This window comes from Penaeus monodon, chromosome 36 (assembly GCF_015228065.2).
Source record: "Penaeus monodon isolate SGIC_2016 chromosome 36, NSTDA_Pmon_1, whole genome shotgun sequence".
NCBI classification, from domain to species: Eukaryota; Metazoa; Arthropoda; class Malacostraca; order Decapoda; family Penaeidae; genus Penaeus; species Penaeus monodon.
The window spans coordinates 16,056,355-16,064,096 of NC_051421.1; positions in this window are offsets into that span (position 1 = coordinate 16,056,355).

The window sequence follows — 7,742 nt, forward strand, 5'->3', positions numbered from 1 at the left end:
ACTTCACCGGCGCGTCGTCGCTCTTCGAACACTTCATAAAAACAACGCCTCATTAATCACTGCACAGAGAAAGAGTGAGGAAGACAGAGAGAAAGAGAGGGGAGAGAAAAGATGTGAGAAGGGACAGAGAGGAAAGAGAGGGAGAGAGAAAAAGACGTCAGTGATGAAGGACAGAGGAGAAAGAGTGAGGGCGAGAGGAAGAGTTTTTAAGTTTTAGTTTGGTTTAGATTCCATTGATTTACAATGGATATTCTTGGTGGACATATGTTCTGTCTGTATTTATTTTGCTCCGTGGTGAGATGATGCTGAACTCGGCGAACCGACCGAGTCCTTGCCCCACCGTGGTGCCCGCACCAGCAAGGAACCTCCGGGCGACCAGTTGCTCGACAGTTTGCAAACTTCTCGCGCTGGGCAGGTGCGCGAACCGCCGACCCTCAGAGATGAGGAGGTGGCCGACACCTGGTTACCACTGTATAGCCCGGAGGCTAGTACAGAGGGAAGGAGGGTGGAGGTGAGAGGAACAGGGAGGGGATGGGAGGGAGGGGATAGGCGGAGAAGGAGGGAAAGGGGGAGGGGCGGGACAGAGAATAGAATAGACAGCGAGAAAGAGAGGGAGAGGGAGAGGAAGAGGGAGGGAGGGAGGGAGGGATTGGGAGAAGGGTATGGGGATTGGAGAGGGAGCAGGAGAGAGACGGAGGAGCTGAGCGAAAGGAGAGAGGAGAGTGACGCAGGAGTGAGAGGAAAGAGGGGAGGGTTTGCAGGGACGAGGAAGAGTCGGTCAGAGAGAGAGGAGCGGACGAGCAAAAGAAGGGGGGGAGACAGAGATGAGAGAGAAGGAGGGTCAGGAGGAATGATGAGTGGATGACGGAGGGGGTAAGCTGGGGAGGGGAGGGGGGGTGAGAGAGGGAGAGAGCGGAGGAGGGAGGAGACGGAGTGGAGAGGATCGAGAGGAGGTCGAAGTGGGGAGAGCGCGCGGAGGGGGTTGATTGACGATGATAGATGAGAGAGAGAGGAGCGTGGAGAGGAAAGATATGGGGGGAGAGAGGCGAGACGAGGGGGACGAGAGAGCGTGCGGAGGAGGAGGAGGATGTACGGGAATGGCGAGAGAGAGGAATGAGGAGAAGATGCAGAGAAGAGAGGAAAGAGGAAGAGGAGGAAAGAGAGAAAGGGGGGGGGGAAGAGGGGAAGGAAGGAAGAAGAGGGAGGAGGGAAGAAAGAGAAGGGGGGAGGAAGGACAAGGGGAAAACGAAAGAGATAAGAGGGGGGGGGAGGGGAGAAGAAGAGGGGAGAGAAAGAAAGGGGGGAAGGGGGGGGAGGATGGGGAGGGGAGAGGAGGGGGAGAGAATGAGGGGGATAGGGGAGGGGAAAGAACGAGGAGGGGAGAGCCGCAGGATCACCCCACAGGGAGGAGAGGAAGAAGAGAAGAAAGAGGAGAAAGGAGGGCTGGTGAGAGAAAGAGAAAGAGAAACGGAGGTGAAACAGAAAAAAGAGGAAAAAAAGGAAGAAAAAAGAAGGGAGAAGAAACGGAGAGAGGGAAGACGAAGTGGGGAGGGAGAAGAAGGAAAGGGCAAAAGGGGGAAGAAAGAAGGGGGGGGAACGGGCGAGAAAAAGGGGGGGGAGGGGGAGGGGTGGGAGGGAGGGAAAGGGGGAAGGGGGAGTGGAGTGAGAGAAGGGAAGGACAGAGTGAGAAGGAAGGAAGAGGGAAAGGGAGGAAGGGGAGACAAAAGAAGAGAAGGGAAGGGGGGGAAGGAAAGAGGGGAGAGGGGAGGGAAGGGGGAAAAGAGGCAGAGAGAGAGGAGAGGGAAGGAGAAGAAGAGAAGAAGGGAGAGATAAAGAGAGATTGGGTGAAAGAAGAGACGAGAAAAACGAGAGAGGAAGAAAGGGGGGGAAGCGGAAGAAAGGGAGAGAGAAAAAAAGGTGGGGAAAAAGGAGGAAGGAGGGGGAAAAGGAGGAGAGGGAAGAAAAAGAGAAAAAGAAAAAAAGAGAAAAAGAGAGAAAGGCATAAAGAGAAAAAGAGAAAAAAAAGACAGAGCAGAGAGAGCAGAGACATAGTAAGACAGAGACAGATAAATAGATAAACAGACAGAGAAAGATAGAAGCGAGAACAATAACACAACCGTCGGCATCCTTTAACTTTAACAGACTTTAATCAAATCATAAAACAAAAATGATACTCACATTATACTTCTAAACTCATGTTACATCTTTACATGACAAACTGCATCTAAATAATAAAAAAAAAATCTCGAACGCAATTAATTACAAATTGAAATATAAGTATCTATGTTCTTAAAAAAAACAACGACACCAAATAATTGTTTTTGCAATCTTAAATACAAAAATGCCACATTACGAAACATGCAACATATCTTGAAAAGGCATCTGACGTGTGTATATAATTATATAATATTATTTAATATTTATTATATATATAAATGTTTAGATATATAATATATATAATATATATATATATCTATATTAATATATATATATATATCTCTATTATAATATATAATGCTTTTTTTTTTCAAAAAAAAAAAATTGCAACTGTTTGTGCTGATATTCCGAGTTTAAGTAATTTAACAAGAATAAAAACTAAGTAAGAAGGAAGGAAGAAAGAAAGAAAGAAAGAAGAAGAAGAAGAAGATGATGAAGAAAATATGATAGAAGGAAAAGATGAAGAAGACGTTGTATAAGAAAAAAAGAGAAGAATGATAATGAGGAAGACAAGGAGAAGCATAATGATGAGGAGGAGAAGGAAGAGAAGAAGAATAAAGAAGAAGAGAGGAAGAAGCATGATGATGAGGAGGAGGAAGAGAATGATAATAATAATGACTTTTTTTTATGATGGTTATTAAATTCTCCGGTTGTTGTGGTTGTGTAGTTTGACATTTAATAAACCCTATGGCGGAATGATTGATCATGGCGTGCGCGCGAAGATGTTATGCAGACGAAAATAAAACAATTGATGACGAAGAGAAGAAGAAAAGAATGAGAGATGACGAGGAGGAAGAATATGATGACGAAGAAGAAGAAGAAGAAGAAGAAGAAGAAGAAGAAGAAACAGATGACAGATGGCGATGAGGAAGAATATAATGACAAAGAAGAAAAAGATGACGGATATGAAAGAGGAAAGGAAGAAGAAAAAAAAACTAGGAAGAGAAGATGGACAACGATGATACTGACGAAGAAGAAGAAGAAGAAAGAAAGAAAGAAGAAGACAGAATGAAGAAGAGATGTTATGTCAACGTGAAGAAGAGAAGAAGAAGAAGAAGAAGAAGGAAGAAGAAGAAAGAAGGAAGAAGAAGAAAGAAGGAAGAAGAAGGAAAGAAAGAAGAAGAAAAAATAAGGGATGACGAAGAAAGAAGTAAGACAAAAAAAAAAAAAAATTCAAGATGACAACGAAGGACGATGAACAAACAACAACAACAAGGACAAGGAGAGAGAAAAGATCCTTCAAAGAGCAGTCGTCGTGCCATTCCTTAACCCCGTTGGCCCCAGGGTATATAGAACATGGGACACTTCCTGCCCCGGAAGATCCAAGGACATGTTAGTTCCGATGGCTTTCACGCCGGGATGTGGACCACCACTCGGCCTTCGGGAAATCGCTTGTCGGGACCGAGGGGGCGCGAAGGGACGTTTTAAAATAAAAAAAGAAAGATAAGATAATTAGGAGGAAGTAGGATTAAAAAGAGATAGTAAGAAGCAAGGAGTGAAGGAAATAGGATCTGGCCTCGGGATCCGCTGTTCCCGAGACGAGGGGTGGAGAGGATCCGTTTTAAAGGAGAAAAAGGAAAAGATATAGAGGGAAAGTAGATAAAGATAGTTAAGAAGCAAGATGGAGAAAAATAGCCCGGCTCGGGGAATCCGCTTGTCGGGAGAACTGAGGGCCGAACGAACGAAAGGCCCGACCGAAGGACGGTTAAAGAGAATGAAGAGAATGAAAGATAATAGGGAGGAAGTAGATAAAGATAGTAAGAAGCAAGATGAAAGGAAAAAAATAATAATTAGGAAGGTAAGAAGATAAGATAAGAAAGAAGAAGCAAGATGAAGGAAGGGGAAAATTGCCCTCGGCCTCGGGGATCCGCTTGTCAGGACGAAGAATCGGGGGAGAGAAAAAAACAAAGAAAAAGGAATAAGAAAAGGGAGAAGATAATATAGATAAAATAAGAGGAAAGAAAGAAGAATAAAGACGACCAACATCGGAATCGGGGAATCCCGCTGTCGGTTCGGGACGAGGGGGAAAGGGGAAGGGATGTTAAAGAGAAAGAAAGATAATAAGGAGGGAGGATGAATAAAGATAGTGAGAAGCAAAGATGGAGGGAAAAATAGCCTCTCCTCTGGGAATCGCTGTCGGGACGAAGGGGAAGCGACGGTTAAAAAAAATAAAAGGAAATAAGGGAGAAAGATAAAGAGAAATAAGGGGATGAGAAGAAGAAGAAAATTCAGGAAAAAAAAAAAAAGAGAAAAAGAAAGAAAAAGGGGAGAGAAGAGAAAAGGAAGAAGAACATAAGGGGGAAAAATTAGAAAATATAAGGAAAAGGCGATTATAAAAAGGGGACAAATATTAATAAAGAAAAAAAAAAAAAAATGTGAAAGTAAAATAAAAAGGAATGAGGGAGGAAAAGGAAGAAGGAAAAAGAGAACAGGAAAAAAACAAAGAAAACAGGAGAGAGAAAAAGAAGGAAAATAAACACAAAAAGGAATAATTAAAAAAATAAAACAGAGGAGAGAAGAGAAAAGGAGATAGGAAGAAAGAAAATAATTAAGAGGAGAAATGAAGAGAAATTAAGATAAAACGAAAAAAAAGAAGAAAAAAAAGAAAAAAATAAATGAAACAAAAGCAAAAGCCTCTCCCCCTTCCCCCCCACCCCTTCCTCCCCCTCCCTTTTGTTTTCTTCCCTCTTTTTTTTGTACCCCCTCCCCCCTCCACTTCTTCATTCTTTGCTGCAGGCAGGGGTTTTTTTTTTTTAAAGGCGCTTTATTTTTTTTAAAAAAAAGTCAAGAAATAGAAATATAAAAAAAGGGGTTTTTGTTTTTGTTTTTTTTACATTTTTTTTTTTTTTTTTTTTTTGTTTTTTTTCTTTTTTTTTTCTAGTGATAGGATTAATCTTGGGGAACAAATCGGAGATTAATGTTTGCCCTTTCCTCTTGTCTTTTTCTTTTTTCTGTTTTCTTTCTTGGTTTTCTTGTCTGTGTCCCGTTCTCTCCCTCTCTCTACTTACTGCTCTCCTCCTCCTCTCTCTCCCTCTCTCTCTCCCATCTCTCTCTCTCTTCTCTCCTCTCTCTCTACTCTCTCTCTCTCTCTCCTCTCTCCTCTCCCCTCCCTCCTCTTCTCTCTCCCTCTTCTCTCTTTCCTTCTTCTCTCTCTCCCTCTACTCCTCTTTCTTCTCTTCTCTCTCTCGCTCTCTCTACTCTTTCCTTTCTCTCTCCTCTCTCTTCTCTCTCTCTCTATCTCTCTCCCCTATCCTTCTTTCTTTCCCCCCCTCTCTCTCTGTCTCTCTCTCCTCTTTCTTTATTTTCTCTACCTCTCTCTCTTCTCCCTCTTCTCTTTCTCTCTCATATCTCCGTCTTTATCTCTCCCCACCCCCTCTCTCTCTCATCTCTCTCTCTCTCTCTCTCTCTCTCTCTTCTCTCCTCTCCTCTTCCCTCCATCCTTCTAATCTTCTTTCTCTCTCCCCTCCCTCTCTCTCTATTTCTCCTTGCTTTCCTCTCTCTCCCTCTACTCTCTCTCTCTCCCCTCTCATCTCCTCTCTCTCTCTCTGCTCTCTATTCTACCCTCTCTCTCTCTCTCTCTTTCTTTTCTTCTTTCTCTTCTTCCCTCTCCTCTCCTCTCTTTATCTCTCTCTTCTCTCTTCTAACTCATCTCTATCTTCCTTCCTTTCTGCTCTCTCCCCCCCCCCCCCTCCACCCCCCCCCCCCCCCACCCCCACCCCCCCCCCCCCCCCTATCCTCTCTCTCTCTCTCTCTCTTTCTTTCTTCTCTCTCTCTCTCTCTCCTTCTCCTCTCTTCCTCCTCTCTCTCTCTCTCTCCTCTCTCTCTCACTCTACCCTACTCCTCTCCTCCCTTACTTTCTCTCACCCCCCCCCTCTCCCTCTCTCTATCCTCTCTGCTCTTTCTCCTCTATCTCTCTCTCTCTCTCTCTCTTCTCGCTCTCTCTCCTCTCTCCTCTCTATCTCTCTCTACTCTCTCCTCTCTTCCCTCGCTTTTTTCCTATTTCTTTCTTCTTGTTATCTCTCTTTTTTCTCTCTTTTTCTCTCTTTTTTTCTCTTTCATTTCTTTTCTATCTCTCTTTTCTCTTTCTTTATTCTTTCCTTCTCTCTCTTCCCCTCTCTCTACCTTTATTTCTCTACTCCCTCTTTTTATTTCCTCTCGCCCCTTTCCTCTCTTTCTCCCCCCCGCCCGCTCCTATCTCTCTTCCTCATTCTTTTCACTCCCTCCACTTTCTTTATTCATCTATCCCCTCCCTCCCTCATTCCCTCCTCTCTCTCCTCTCTCTTCTCTCTCTCCCTCTCTCTATCCCTCTCTCTCTCTCTCTCTCTTTCAGCCTCTCTCTCTTCTCTCGCTCCTCTCTCACTCGCTATCTCCATCTCTCTCACTCTCTCTCCTCTCTCTTCTCTCTCTCTCTCTCTCTCGCTCTATCTTCTCTCTCTCTCTCTCTCTCTTCTGGCGCATTTACATTATCAAAGTTCTCTTCAAACTCCTCCTACTGGTAAAAAACGAACGAGGGAAAAAACGAAAAAAGAATGAGAAAAAAGAAAAGAGAAAAAGAAAAAGATAAACCAACATGAATTGGAGAATGACAACTTCTAACTTCCATGTCTGAATTAAAAAAAAAAAAAAAAGAGTGAAAAAAAATGCAAAAGAAAAGAAAATAAATAAAAAAATAAATAAAGAATGGCTAGCTTTTAATTTCTTGTCACAACCTCGGTCTGAGAGGACGCCATTTGTATGATCTCGGGAGGTTCAAACAGCAAGCGACGCCGTGACGCATCCAAGCGGGGGATCGGGATGTAAATAATATTCTAGAATAAAGAAAGAAGCAGAAGAAGAGGGGGGCGGCCTAGGAGAAGAGGAGGAAAATGAATAAAAACAATAGAAAAAATAATAATGATTATTATTATAGTAATAATAACAGTAATGATGGTAATAGTAGTAGTGGTCGTAGTAGTAGTAGTAGTAGTAGTAGTAGCAGTAGTAATAGTAGTAGTAGTAGTAGTAGTAGTAGTAATAATAATAATAATAATAATAATGATACTAAACAACAACAATGAGGATAATGCTGCTGTGCTGCTGATGATGATGTAACGATTTGATAATGATAATGATAATGATAATAATAAACAATATAATTTAATAAAATAATAATATCAATAATAATAATGATGAAATAATAAGTAAATAATAATACTATATATAATAATGATAATAATAACAACACATAAGAAACAATAACAATATAATGATAATAATAGATAATAAAAATAATAATAACAATAATAATAATAATGATATAGATAATAATAAGTATGATTATGGATAATAATTAAGAATAGTGAATAATAATAACAATATATTAATAATAATTATAATAATAATGAATAATAATATACATTAATAATAATAATAATAATAATAAACAATAATAATAATAATAAACCATTCACTATAAAAACAATAATATAATGCTAATGATAATAATGATAATGATAATGATAATGTATTTTTTTTAATAAAAATAT